Source organism: Marmota monax, unplaced genomic scaffold (assembly GCF_021218885.2).
Source record: "Marmota monax isolate L192 unplaced genomic scaffold, Marmota_monax_Labrador192_F-V1.1 WCK01_AAM20220418_F8-fsc00014, whole genome shotgun sequence".
Taxonomy (NCBI): Eukaryota; Metazoa; Chordata; class Mammalia; order Rodentia; family Sciuridae; genus Marmota; species Marmota monax.
Window position 1 is genome coordinate 4,083,267 of NW_026695222.1, and position 14,711 is coordinate 4,097,977.

A 14,711-nucleotide genomic window follows, 5' to 3' on the forward strand; every position below is an offset into this window, starting at 1 on the left:
ATTCTAAAGTTTGTAGTAATTCACCAGTGAGCTCAACAATGTATTCATATTTCAGAGTCAGGTTCCATTTTTAATGCAGTATTATATTTTTTAATACCATAAATGATGGTCTACACACCAAATATTGAAGAGAATCTATGAAAATAAAATGCACAGAATGGAACTTATGTGAAACTCAGTTATGTCTTAGTGGTGGGTGCATCTCTATCTAAATAATACACACATATCAAAATAATAGAGAGGCTTCTACACATAAGTCAAATTATGAATGATCTAGGACATTCCCCCCAAAAAATATTATTCTCAAGTGGCAGGTTACTGCTCTTTGGCAACAAATGCTAAATTCAATGACTAAAACATGTTTTCTCTAATATGTGAATGCTAATTCACGATAAGGCAGGGGGTACTAGGAAGAATAGCATTTCCTTAGATTAAGTAGAAGGAAGTGTGATGGGAGGGAAAAGGAGGGGTATTAGGGATAGGAAAGATAGTAGAATGAAACAGACATTATTACTGTAGGTATATATGTGACTACATGACCAATATGATTTTGCAACATGTACACTCAGAAAAGTGAGAAATTATATCCCATCTGTGTATGATATATCAAAGTGCATAAATGCATTCTACTGTTATGTATAATTAATTAAAACAGATTAAAAATTTTTTAAAAAGAATTTAAAAAATGTCTGGGTTGATTTGCCATACAGCATGAGCTAACCTACTTTAGTATTCACTATTGGCCAGTTAGTAACTCTACATAGGCCATTTTCATATTACCCTAAAGATCACTCTATGTTCTACAAAATGGCACTTGTCTCTATTTTTTCAGATGAATCAATAATCCCAGGAACTAATGCATCATCTCTGATAGCATAGTTAATACAAGGTGGAGCCAGTCTGTTGATACCAAAGCCAAACCCTTTGGGCAGTTGTTCAGTATCTTTTTTAATTGTTGATGGACCTTTATCTTATTAATTTATTTATATGCAGTGCTGAAAATCGAACCCAGTGCCTCACACATGTGAGGCAAGCACTCTACCACTGAGCCACAATCCCGGGCCCAACCCCTGCCTTTTGAAGGTTGTAAATGCAAATATTAATTTTAATTGGCATCAGCGCATCCTATTAAAATGTACATTAATCACAAGTTTAGAGTTTTCAGAACACAGCCTACCGAACACTCAGATTGTTCTTTTTAACTCAGAAATGCAGATATGGCTTTATCAGATAAAGTTTTCTTAGTTACAGGTTTAAGGAGAAATTTGAGAGGAGAGTTTTAGTGGTGATCTGGCACATATTGAAATAAAGTTATGGTGTCTGATTTTTTTTTTTTTTTTGATGGATCTAGTTACTTTCAGTGCAAATAGAAAATTTTAAGTAACACTAATTTTAGAAAATGGAATTTAAAAATGATCAGTTGTATAGAAAATACAATTGGTATATAATGGTACTAATAAAGTACAAGTTAAGATGCATCTAATTAGTTTTCTTTTTATTTATTTTAGCTCCTGGGCTCTGGGACTATCCTATCAACAAGATAGGAAAGAATAACTGCTTTTACTTTCTAAAATTTTCATGAAAAATACAAAGTCTGTATTTAATACTTCCCTGCCCTATGTATATAATATTTATGGTTTGCTCATTTGTCAGTATTGTGATGAACCATAAGCAAGGTTAAGAACTTGTAAGATCTACATTAAGCTTTGAGCCAGTGTGTATATAGTTGATCCTCATTATTAGTATTTACAAATTCACCTTTTAATATTTTTCAAGATTTTGTATTTTGTGTCAAGCCATTACTGAAATCCTAATTTGGTGATTTTAGGCTTAGAAGGCTATCATGTGCCCTATGGAGAAATGCACATTAGATAAACTGTATCCAGGCATGAGTTAACAAGGCTGTTGGATGTTAATTCGGTGGTGAAGAATCAACAATACATAGTAAATAAAGCATTTTCAGCAGAAATTCAAATAAAACAAGGTTATGCATTAATTGATTGACAAAAGTTTGAGGCAAGAGATTTACAGAAAACTATGTACCCTATGTTTCCTTGGGGGGAAGTTGTTCAGTATCTGCTAATGCAGTGTTTGTGATGACTTTGTAGAACATAAGTACTTCACATAATGAAAATTAGTTATATTGCCAATATAAACCCAGAGATTAAGGGACCAAAACTACAATTCCTGTCCCCATCTATTGTAGAGATGGATTCATAATGTAATTATTGCATAGAGTAGAGAAAGTGCAGTAGTACAGATGTAGGCAAGGTGCTAAGAGGAGTCTAACACTACCTGGGGGTATCCAGGTAATAATATGTAGATTTATAATTGCATGCCTAAAAATATATATAAACAGTAAAAAAAAGGATATTCACATGTAGGAGATAGTAAAGGATATATTTATGTTTAAGAAATATTTTAAGGTATTTATTTATTTTTAAATAGAACATAATGTTGGTGGGTTTCTGAGTCATGTTGGTACCTTGTTTTCACAGAAATACACTGTGGTGAAATGCTTCTGCCTCTTGCCAAAATGAACACAGAAGAAAAATGAAGACTGAAGAATTCCAACGAAAAGTCACAGAACAGAAATAGCTGCACACCTCTGTAGTCTCTAATCCATCTACAGCCATCGTACAAAAGGTGGGGAATAAGTTGCATTGTGGTTTTGGCCTTTTAAATTTTATTTTAAATTATACAATACTAAAAAAGGCAAACTAGTGCAGTTATTTATTCAACAAATACTCCATGGTCCACTTCTGCATGCTGCAGACTGTTGTATTGACTTAGAATATGATAGTGAGCTAAAAAATGCAAAGATGTAGCTTTGAATGAATTGCCTTTTAGGGGAAGAGGTATTTATGTAAACATATGGAAAGGAAACTGGCAGGCATTGATTATGTTTATGAACATGATAAACAGGCTAATGAGATAAAGGGTGATAAGGGGCTACTTTAGTTTGGGTGTCAGAGAACCTCCCCAGAGAATTTAAGATAAGGACTGAATGATGGAAAAGAGCCACCTGAGTAAGTGTTTGAAGATAGCATTATTCATATACCACCAAGTGGGATCCAGGTGGATACCGTCAAGGCTTAGAAAGTCAGCTTCTATGGCTTGAAGAGAAGGGATTTGGAGAAGCATGGTGTAGGAGATGAATGTGGAGAGTCTTTTAGATGTGGAAAATTGTCTTCATTTTATTTCAATGAAGACAGAAGTCACAGAAGAGACATATTAGCAGAGAAGTAGAAGAATTTACATGGGGCAATTATCTTAATCCAAAAACTAAAAGTCTGAAGTTTTTCAACACCAACTTGAAGCATTTTGAGTTTGGGATTTTCAGATTTGGTTTTCTCAACCAGTGAAGTCTTTGCAAAGTCCAAAATCTGCAAAAAACAGAACAACAACAATAACAAACAAACAAAAAACACCCAAATCTGAAATCTGAAATACTTCTGGTCTCAATCATTTTTGGATAAGGGCCATTCAAGCTGTATATTTTTAAAAGGGCATTCTGCTTCACTATAGCTAACTAATAGGCATTGGGTTTTCAGTAGTGGGAAACAGGGTACATTCACCCAGGTAAGAGATTCTGGTGTGTTGGCTTAGGAAAATGTCTTTGAAGATGGATGAATTTAAAATATATTTCGGATATATTCCAGAGCATAGATGACTACCAGTGCTCTTTATGAATCTCCACATATAATTCTTATTTCCTTGTGTAGACTATACTGGCCCTTTTTAATATACAATAAACAGTTATTTATTGAACAAACTCTTTATGGTGTATATGTCTGTGACCTGTTTCTGAAACTTAGAATGTGTTGACATTAAATTGTGAAAACAAATAAAATTCTGCCCTGAAATTTCACACTCCAGGTGGGTTATCTTGTAACATTCAGATGCTTGAGCCCTCCAGATATATTTGAGGCTCCTCTCCTGCTTCTTACATGGCTCCTGAATTTGGGAGAATATTGTTTCTCAAACCACTGAGAGATATCCTGTATGAAAGGTGCCCTTCTAGATAAGAAGCATATGAATTTTTAAGGACTAGATGCTTAGATCAGTCAAGCATGACTTCAAGACTAAAACTTTTATACCTATTTTTTTATATTTCTTGATGGTACATTGAAATAAAAGCTAAATACAACTTAAAATTGGTATCTTAGAAGGAGAAGAACAAACAAATTTAAGCAAAATTTTCCAGAGAAACTAACATAGTCAACAATTAATGTTTCATGTCCTAGAGTATGTACCCCTATGCAAAGCTCACAAGGGAGGTGGGAGGATAAGAAATATAGGGGTCCAGGTGTGCAAGAAGCCATCAGCCATTGTTGGAGCATGGAGGTCTGTGTTCAGAAGAGTTATTCATGATAACCTAACTGAATCATATTTTAAGATCTGAACAAAGTACAGAGTACTGCTTTCCAACTCTCATAACTATTTGAAATGGTTCTCAAATTAGATGTTATAGGAATCCTTCCTTTCTCCACCCCAGATCCCTCTCAGAAGACCTTAATTAATAGGAAATAACCTCAGTGAAGCAATTAAATAGTGTTGGATAATTGAAGACTCATGCAATTCCACAAGGTATACATATGTAAAGCTGTATTAGATGGGATACAATAGGAGATATCAAACACAGGCCAATATCAGAGAAATTTGAGATTTCAAGGCTAGGCTCAGGGTCCTTTCTCCATCACAAAAGATGCACTTCTTCTTCTGATCCTGAACCATCAAGATATATCAGTGATACTTTGGTCTTTGGGAAGCCAAGACTCAAGCTTACTGAGAAGTGTTATGTACCCTACTGTTCAAGTAACTAAAAGCAGGCTAAATGGAGTAATACACAGTTACCAAAAAAAAAAAAAAATCAATCAGTACAGTTTCAATAAGCAGAATAAACAAGCTCAGGGGGACTTTGGATTTTTTAACAACATGTTATAAATCACTAGCTAGTACATTTCACCTGTGCCAATACAGAGCGTCCATCAAAATAAGCACAGAGCTACCCAAGATCAAGATCAAGATCAACTGCAAGTTATCATAATACACACAAAGAATTGGGCCATAATGAGAAACTCAGAGATGACTTAAAGGTGATATATGCATTCTTAAATAAGTCTTATTATCTACTAGACTGGATACAACTCTTTAATTATAGATCATTAAAAGGATATCAAAATCCCTAGGAAAAATGATTAAATTCTGAAGCAATAAGGATAAAATAAGCCAGGAAGAGTAAAGATAACTTGGTTTGGTTACCCCAGAAGCTTCTGGTGAGACAAAAGAAAAAAATTGGATACTAGTGTTTATTGGAAAGGTGATGTCAACATAACTTTGTAGAAAAGTACATGTGAGATAGGGGAAAGAAAAAATGTGTCTTCTCACTACTATGACCAAGAGGAGCACAATCTCATTAGGTAATTATAGGATACAATACAGAACAGTTAGCTAACCAAGGGGAAGGGAATTAGAGTAGTTAGTGAACCTTTCCCATCTGCCTTGGCTGAGGGATGCTGCACTGGGGGAAGTGTATGGCCTACCATCCATGTGGACCAAGAGAACTCCACCAGCCAGAGAAAGCCCTCAGGTGAAAAGTCCCAGGATATTTTCTATTGAAAACCACCATTAGGTCATCATACACAAAGAGATGAATGCCAAGGGGATTTGGGTGGAGGACCTGCAGCTTCTGAGACAACAATCAGGATGATTATGATAATATTGATAGAGCTATCATCTATTTGAGGAATTATAACCCAGGTGTTATACAAAATGCTTTACATATATTTTAATATTTAATTCTTATTTGTTGCATGTTTACTTCATGCAAGGTAGAGAAAGGGGAGAACTCTATACCTTATCACTACAATCCTGCAGCATTTACATTATTCTAGTCTTCAGTTTATAAATGAGCAAATGAGACTCAGCAAGGTTAACCAAATTCTCTGAAGTAGCACATGAGGAAATAGAGTTGGAAGTCAAACTCTAGCTTATCTGCTTCCAAAACCATCTCTTGAGTGAATTGCAATCCTTAATTAGTCACTGATGTGTTTCTGACACTCATTTATTGAAAAGTTGCAGATATTATTTAAATATGGGGATGCACAAAAAATACCCATTTTCTCAAGGAGCTTGAATGTTTATGGAGAAAGACAAGGAAATATAGTGTTCCAGGGCACCAATGAAAGTATGTTGCAGCTATTGAAAATGAAAAAGAAAGAGTACATCACTTGTTGATGCATAACAAATAACCCCATAACTCAGTAGCTCAAAACAACAGGCATGCATTATTGCTCATGAGTCTATGAGTGAGTTAGGGAATTCTGCCAATTGGCTGGGCTGTGCCGATCTTCCATCATTTTGCTTCTCCATTGGCAATCAGCTGACAGTCAACTGTGGGATGGATCATCTAAGATGGCTTTGCTCACATATCTGATGATTGACTGGATGTAGCTGGGCCAACTCAATTCCCCAGCAGGTCAGCCAGGGCTTATTCAGTGGCAGCAGAATAATGCCAATCATGCATCAAAGAGAATCAGTGAAAGGGTTCTTGGGGCCAGGGCTCAGAGCAGCCACTATGCTGCATCACATAGGTCAAAGCAAATCATGGGCCAGCTTGATTTAAGGGATTTGGAAATAGACTCCATCTCTTGGTGAAAGGAGTTTCAAAGTCCCACTGCAAAAGGGCATTGATAAAGGAAGAGCTGAATTACAAACAATCTATCAAGAAGAAAATATATGAATAAATGCTTACAAAGTGAGTCAGCATTTCCTGGTCAAATAAGGTAGAAAAGAAATTTAAAGCAAGAAGGATAATATGCATACAAAAACAAAGATCAAGTCCCATAAATCTAGCAGGTGATTTGGGAATGAATATGCCTAGCAGCAAGAAAGAAAGAGGAGGGAAGCATCATGAGAGACAGCCAGGGGAAAGGCCAGAAATATGTAAGTGTACAGAACTTAGGAAAATCAAAGTTAATTTGGAGACAGAATATTATGCTTAAGAAAAAGTGAACAGCAAATGGGAACAGGAACATAGTTTGGTTAAAAATGAACAGATGGCTGGATGGACAGATTGATGTAGCAATATGACCAGCACATTTACAGGATAATCTCATGAAAGAAGTCTTAGCATATTTATTTCAAAAAGGAAGGGAGGAAAATATTTTGATAAGCACTTGGAGAAAGAAGTGAGGTTGAGAGTGATCTGAATGAAAGAATTTTGTAATGATGCAGACATACAGAAACTTCTGTGCTGCACCATTCACAAGCATGCTAAGCATAATAGGCTTTTTTATAAAAAAGCTAATGATGATTTGGCTCTCAGTCCAACAATAAGGCTATAGATGATCATTGGACAGAGTTTCCAGGGCAGGTCTCTGTGAAGCTCTTTGGCATTAGGGTCTATATGTATTCACATTTGTCAATTGGTGTATGGGTGTAAAATGAAAAGTTGCAATTCTTGAAAGACTGAGTAAATTAAACAGCAGCCTTATTCTACAATTTTCTCAAGCTACTTTCATTGCCCCTCCGGGCCTGTGTTTTAAAAGTGGTGTTCTTGGCTGGACACACTGGTGCATACCTGTGATCTGAGAAACTCAGAAGTCTGAGGCAGGAGGATCACAAGTTCAAGGCCAGCCTCAGCGACTTAGCAAGACCTTGTATCAAAATAAAAAAATGAAAGGACTGTGGATATAGTTCAGTGGTAAAGCAATCTTGTGTTCAATTAAAAAAAAAAGTGGTGCTTTCCAGTTACCAGGTGCAGGAAATTTTAGTGTGAGGCTTAACAGATCTCAGGCTTCTGGGTAACAGCAATGGGAACATAAGTATGGAAATAAATGCTGTCAAGACTCATGAATGGAGAAACCAAGCCAAAATACCACCCTTACTGGATTAGGGATTATATTTCATTCATTCTTTATTCCCAAATATATGGGTAATTTTTTATTCCTAATGTCTAAAAAGTGAGGTAAATATTATTTTAAAAAAGAGAGATAAAATAACATAATAACATTGCCAAAAGAAAATAAGTACATTGTCAAAGCTAAAATACACTGTCAAAACAAAGATTCAATATCTAAGAAACACTCTCTAGGAATCAAATAATGGATTAATTGATTAATTTTTTTCTTTGGGGAACAGGGCACCACCCCATTCAATCTCTTCACCTCTCCTAGAGTGGCAAATACTATTCTGAATTTATGTCTTTGGTTCCCTGTAAAAGAAGTTGGATCAAACATGAAAACTTTCCTATATAATGTATTATTAGTATTTGTTTCCTTCTAAGCTTTATAATAATGAGCCCTACTTGTATAGACTAGAGGGGATTTGTTCATTTACTTCAATATTTATGTTTCTAAAGTTTATCCATGTCATTGCATCTAGCTGTAATTCATTTTCACAGTTAAATATTACATTGTATAAATTTATCACAGTTCACTTATCTATTCTCTAGTAGATTGACACTCTTGTCATTTCTATTCTCTGTTGTGAACAATTATACTATGATCATTTTTTATCTATCTCCTGGTTTCTATGAAATAGTTTTCCAGGCCAATATACACAGGAATAGATTGCTAGTAGGATATAAGATAGAGGTGATCAATCATCCTGGTTTGACTAGGACTAACGGTTCCCCGGGACGCAAGATTTTCAGTGCAAGAACCAGTACAATCTCAAGAAAAATGGTATGAGTGGTTACATAAAATATACATACATTCCACTTTACAGCATAATGCTAAACTCTTTTGCACAAAGGTGCTAGCAAATTACACTCCCTTTGTAATACTCCCTGAGTATTCCCTTTGAACATGGTTCTTTCTGTGCTTGGTGTTCTCGATATCTTAATTTTTGCCAATCAATTGAGTGTGAAATGGAATCTTACTGTAATTTGATTTCCCTGGTTACTAATGAGGTTTAGTATCTTTTCATGTTTTGTTCTCCATTTGTGTTTTCCCATCTGTGAAATGCCTTCTCTTTCATCTTCTTTCTGTTAGGTTGTTTTATTCAATACATCTCTTCAGATTCTCTTGGTTTTATCATCACTTCAACTTACAACAATAGCACTAATGACATTTTTGGATGGAATGTATCTTGTGATGGAATACCACCATGCGCATTTTCGTGTGTTTAGCAACATACTTGGTCTTTACCTGCTAGCTGTGATAGCACTGCTGCCAGTTGTGCCATTTTTAAAAAAAATTCTTCTAAACATAAAAATATCTCTAGCCAAATGTCTTCCTTGGGGACAAAATTATACCTGGTTGAGAACAACTGACCTAGATCTTAGCACACTGTTCCTACAGGAAAGAGGAGGGGACAAGACAGATAAATTCCCTTTCTGTTCCTCTCTCTGATGGGGTGTTCCAAGGTGTATTTCTCTAAACAGTATGTTTAAAGGTATCCCATATCACGTTGAAGAAGCATTTTCTGGAAACTTGGTTGCATATATTCCTGGTTCACCAAAGTACAGTGGCCAGAGTGGTGATGCATTTCCCACTCTTCCCTGCCCCATTTCTTCCTTTTCTCTCTCCTGCCTTAGAATTGCATTTCCTGATTAAAGTATTAGCACTGAATGTTTTTCTCAGGGTTTCCTCAGGAAACTGAGCAAAAACAAATAGTGTAGAAAAGACACCCTGTGGATAGGATTTTGGAATTGGATTACTGATATGCATGAAAGCAATAGGGATCACATTTTTAGTGGTAAGTGGAGATGAAATACATCCTGGTATGGAACAATATCAAAATGCTTCTTCAATGTGATATGGGATACCTTTAAGCTTTCACCTGTGGTAAATTGGGATAAGGCTTAGGGGAAGGTCACATATTAGGAGATTTAATAGCTGCAACACAGTGATTATTAGAGACATTACAATGGTGTGGCGGGTGGAGTAGGGTGACTACTTTTGACCTACAAAAAAAAAAAAGTTAGGCTATTGGGTTAATTGCCAATTTATGGCATGTTCTAATAGTCAGAGGACATCTATGGCAAATGTGAAGGAGACTTATCTCTAGTCTTCAAGACTGTAATGAAATTTGGACCTGAGATCTGACTGTAAGTTTGGCAGAGCTATAAAGGAGACTGGAATCATAGATTTGTAAGGACAACTATTTCAAGTTCAAGGCTATGATCAGGCTATTGAGACAAAAATGGATTCATTTAGTCAAATGAAGCTTAGGACCTTGATCACCTAATCCATGCTGAAAGATAGTAGCAGTCTTCCCTTGATGGAGAAGAATAGCCTCCTTTTGGCCAGTGGTTATGGAAGCATTTTAGCTAAAGCAGGTGACTTATGATCCTTGCTCTCTATAAATCTCTGTCATTCCCCATTTCCTCCAAGATGATAATTAGAGCATTGATTCAGCAGAGAAGTATCAGTCTCTCTCCAGAAATAAATAGCCTGCCCCCTAAATAAATTGTTCCTTCCAAACCAAGGAAACCAACTTGAGAATGGATATTAAGGATATTACAGTGTTGGGGGGGGTGTGTGTAATAATGGTGGATTAGGGAGTTTTCATTGATATAGAGACATTCATAAATTCAATAGTCAGCCTTTTGAAACTGGTCCTGATAATATTTTGGAAGGTTTCAAAAACCTGTATGCTAATATGGTCTACAGCAAAAGGAGAAATTCCTCAACTTCTTTGACTGCCTTGCTTGATAAAGGATCAGATGGCTCTGGGAGAAGGGATATTAGAATGCATGTTAAAATGATTTTAGGTACAATCTGCAAACCTACCACTTCACTCTATTCCTAAGAGAACCCAGAAGGTATTCCTTTCACAAAGCCAATAAGGTATTTTTAGAAAGTTGTAAAGATTATTATTTATAGGTTAGGGTTGATGTTTGAAGAAACCACTTTGTAGCTTCCCTAGAACACTGGGATGATAAGACCAGGAATAACAGAAGCTAAGTCCACATTTACCATTAAAGGCAAGATGGGAGTATCTGTTGTAATGCAAAGCAACATCAAAGCAGCAGTCAGGGTGCTTTAAGCCATAGTATCTGACAATGGCTAAGAGTTCCTGGAAATGTTTCAGACAAAATAATTGAGCAGCTGACTGAGATATCACACAATTTAAATAATGGGGTAGAGGATCAAGAGTTATAACTACAGGGGGATATCATGGTCCCTTTCCATGTTTCCATATTTAAGTTGGTTTGCAGATGGCAAAGGGATCATGACAGTGAGCTTATTCCCATCTTTATTTCATTTTGTATTTACATTTCACACAGTTATTTTTTATTTGTCTACTAATTCTAATATATGAAGTACAAAGGGTGCAGAAAACCAGTTTGTTATATATTATCAACATTTGCTTTTAGTGGTGTTTCTCCTTATATTACAGATAATATTTGATCATTGACATTAATATGTGACAATCCTCTGGACCCGTATTGGGGGTGAATACCTGCACATGGTGTTGCTTTGCTCCCCCTAGGTGTTGGGGACTACTCTGACCCTCTTCCAGGATTCCACTCCAGGGTCTGACCCTTGGATTTAGCTGCCCGACCTTGCCTTGCAAAAGGGCATAATGCTTGGTCTCCAGATTGCGATTCCATGCACCCTCAGGGCCAGCTTGCTTTTTTCATTAGTTTAGTCCCTATATAGGTTACTAGTTTCATTTCTCTGTCATTTACTTTTATGAAAAAGAGTGGGATGGAAGAGCTCCAACATTTCATTTACTAAGTAGTGAGCCTAGCAATTCATCACTTTTAAAATGTATCCAAGAAATATTTGAATATTAGCATAATGGTCCTTCAGGTTATCTAGATTGCATACTACCCAAAATGAAATAACTTTGGCACCCTACTAACATTTTTGTCAGCATGAAAATAACTAAGAGCAATTAGCAACTGACCAGTGCACTAATCATAATGGAATTGGGTTTAGTCCATGAAGTCTTTAATTGAATGGATCAGAGAGGCTGTTTTTCTCATCCCCTGTCAAATATCTTGCTCATGTAATTAGCAGATGTTGATCAGAAGACTAGCCTGTGGGTGCACATACTGACTGAAGTTGCTCTAGGCAGAAGAAGCAAGTTATGTTGGCTCCCCTCTCCATACATTCTCTCTTACCTAACACACATATTCACTACATACTGAGCTGTTCCTCTAATTTCAGTCATTAGAAACAAGTTTGTATATAGTTCTTTTTAGAATGATTTCCACACATTTTAAAGTTTGATATGGAGGAAATTAAAAATTTAACTGTCCAAAACAATCACTTTGGAATCGCCCAGTCCCTATACCCTTAATGAGAAAAATGTAAATGAATTTGATTGACAAGTCAGAGAGTAGAACAGGATTCTCATGCCTACAGAGACCAGAGAGTGTAAGAAACAGTAGGCAGGGATGAGGACTTTGCAAACAGAAGAATGTGTGCCTTTGTCATTGCAGTGCTTCCAATTTAACTCAAATCTGTCATTACTAATTGGAACATGGACCCAGATCTACCAGGCATTCCAGTTTTTAGAGTAGTTTGAAAGCTGCTGCTTTCTGACTTGAAATTTTCTAATTTTTAAATGTTGGGCTATTACAAACAAAAAATATACAAACAACAGAAAACTTGATTTTGTAGAGAAATAAAACATTTATAGGTAACCTGTAAGCTGAATATAGCCTGCATAAAAGTTCAAATTTCAATAATATGTAGCTTCAGATGGATGCATTTCAAAAGGCAAATCCTATCTCCAAGGTAGTTTGATTATTTTATGTCAGGGAAAACAAGTGTTCTGCCTTTTATGTTTGCTTTTGATTTTCTTGGGATTTGCCCCCCTAGTAAAACTTAAATCCTGGTAGATATGTGCCAACTAAAGCTACACACATACCTATATTTAATATAGTCCCCCAAAGTGTATATTCAAGCAAAGTTAGTGCATAATGGATCTAGTCATAGTAATCCCAAACTCAATACAAGCCAGAAGGCCAACAACAGAAAAATCGCAAATCTTGGCTTACTCATTTAATGGAATACTGTTAGTAATAAATACACTAGTAAAAATGTGGATGTGTAACTGATGTGATTCTGCAATCTGTATACGGGGTAAAAATGGGAGTTCTTAACCCACTTGAATCTAAAGTATGAAATATGATATGTCAAGAGCTATGTAATGTTTTGAACAACCAATAGAAAAAAGAATTTAAAAATAAATAAATACACTATTAGAAATACAATAACACGAATAGATCTCATGGATATTATGTTGAATGAAAACACACCTCACATACATAAATAAGTTCCATTTATATGGAAACCCAAAACAGTCAAAATCAATTTTTGCTGGTGGGAATTAAGAAAAAAAAAATCTAGTTTGGGCTGGCCATGGCAGCACATACCTGTACTCCCAGTGGTTCGGGAAGCTGAAAGCCAGCCTCAGTAATTTAGAAAGGCCTTATCTCAAAATAAAAGAGGCTGGGGATGTGGCTTAGTGGTAAAGCTCCCTTCCCAGGGGTTCAATCCCTGGTACTTAAAGAAAGAGAAAGAGAGGGAGAGAGAGAAAGAGAGAGAAAAATTAGTTTCTGGTTTTGAAGCTCAGGGATGACCACTTAGTCATTTGTAGGAGATTTTCAAGTGTTCCTGTTTGCTTCCAGTGTGAAGACCTGAGTGTCTTCTTATCTGTCACCACCTGAGATGTCTCCCTCACAAAGGCAGGTACACAGAGATGAAGGCATTCTGATTCTTCAAGTGATACAGCATTCAATTTTTTCCCAAGTCCTCCAGGTTTTCTTCTGATATAAAACGAGTCCTTCTAGCCATCAAACCATCACAGGATTTCAGAGTGTTGTGTAAAACCTGTCAACCTTGAAGGAGTGTTACTTTGTAGTGCGTCAATTCAGTATACACACATCCATTATCTCCCTCACAGCACCCTAGACTCTGTACATATTTTTAAAAAGTACACAGCACAGTATTCTTCTTTCACAAGCTTAATATTCCTTTAAATTTTCAAAAGGAATAGACTTAGGGGAAGAAAATACGCAGCCAAGGCTGTTTCTCTATTAGAAGTTTGTTTTCATCCAGATTGTTTCTCATGCCCTGGAGACAGGTACATGGAGCCTTGACAGGAAGCAATTGGGAAGTACCTGAAAGAACTCCCAGCTTATTTTATTTGGCATCTGCTCTCTAGGGCAGAAAGTGAGTCAAGGAGATCCTGCAGTAGAAATCAAAGGAGTTATTGAAGAAGGGAAAGTATATGCTGAGCCCCATGGGCCAGTAAGGGCTTCTGATGATACAGTCAAGACTGTGTCGAACAAACACATATGTAAGTAGCAACTGCTTATTGCAATGATACTAGCATAAACTGCAGACACCCAAGATGTGGTTGAAGCCCAGGGGCTACAGAGCAAGATGGTACATGGTCACAGGTCTCAGCTGACGCTCTCACCAGCATTCCTAGAGGATGTATTCCTGATTCAAAGTTACAGTTTTATCTCTACAATATTCAAACCTTACTACTCAGAACACATAATATGGTTAACATCCAGATATGGTGGCACATGCCAGGAGTAATCCCAGCAACTTGGATGCTCAGGTGGGAGGATTGCAGGTTCAAGGACACCTCAGTAACTAAGTGAGGTCATCAGCAAATTAGTTAGACTCTGTCACAAAATTAAAAAAAAAATGGGCTGGGTATGTAGCTTAGTGGTAAAGCACCCCTAAGTTGAATCCCTAGTACCAAAAAGAAAAAAAAAGGTAACAACCCAG

General features: G+C 36.5%; 1 protein-coding gene across 1 annotated transcript in view; it reads left to right on the plus strand.

Moving 5' to 3' along the window:
* Nucleotides 1–14,711, plus strand: part of Pak5 (p21 (RAC1) activated kinase 5) — a 319,415-nt gene that overhangs the window by 110,650 nt on the left and 194,054 nt on the right. Inside the window, exon 2 of the mRNA XM_058575397.1 lies at nt 2,499–2,646. The gene's annotated coding sequence lies outside the window, so the exon portion shown is untranslated. The remainder of the gene's footprint in view (nt 1–2,498; nt 2,647–14,711) is intronic.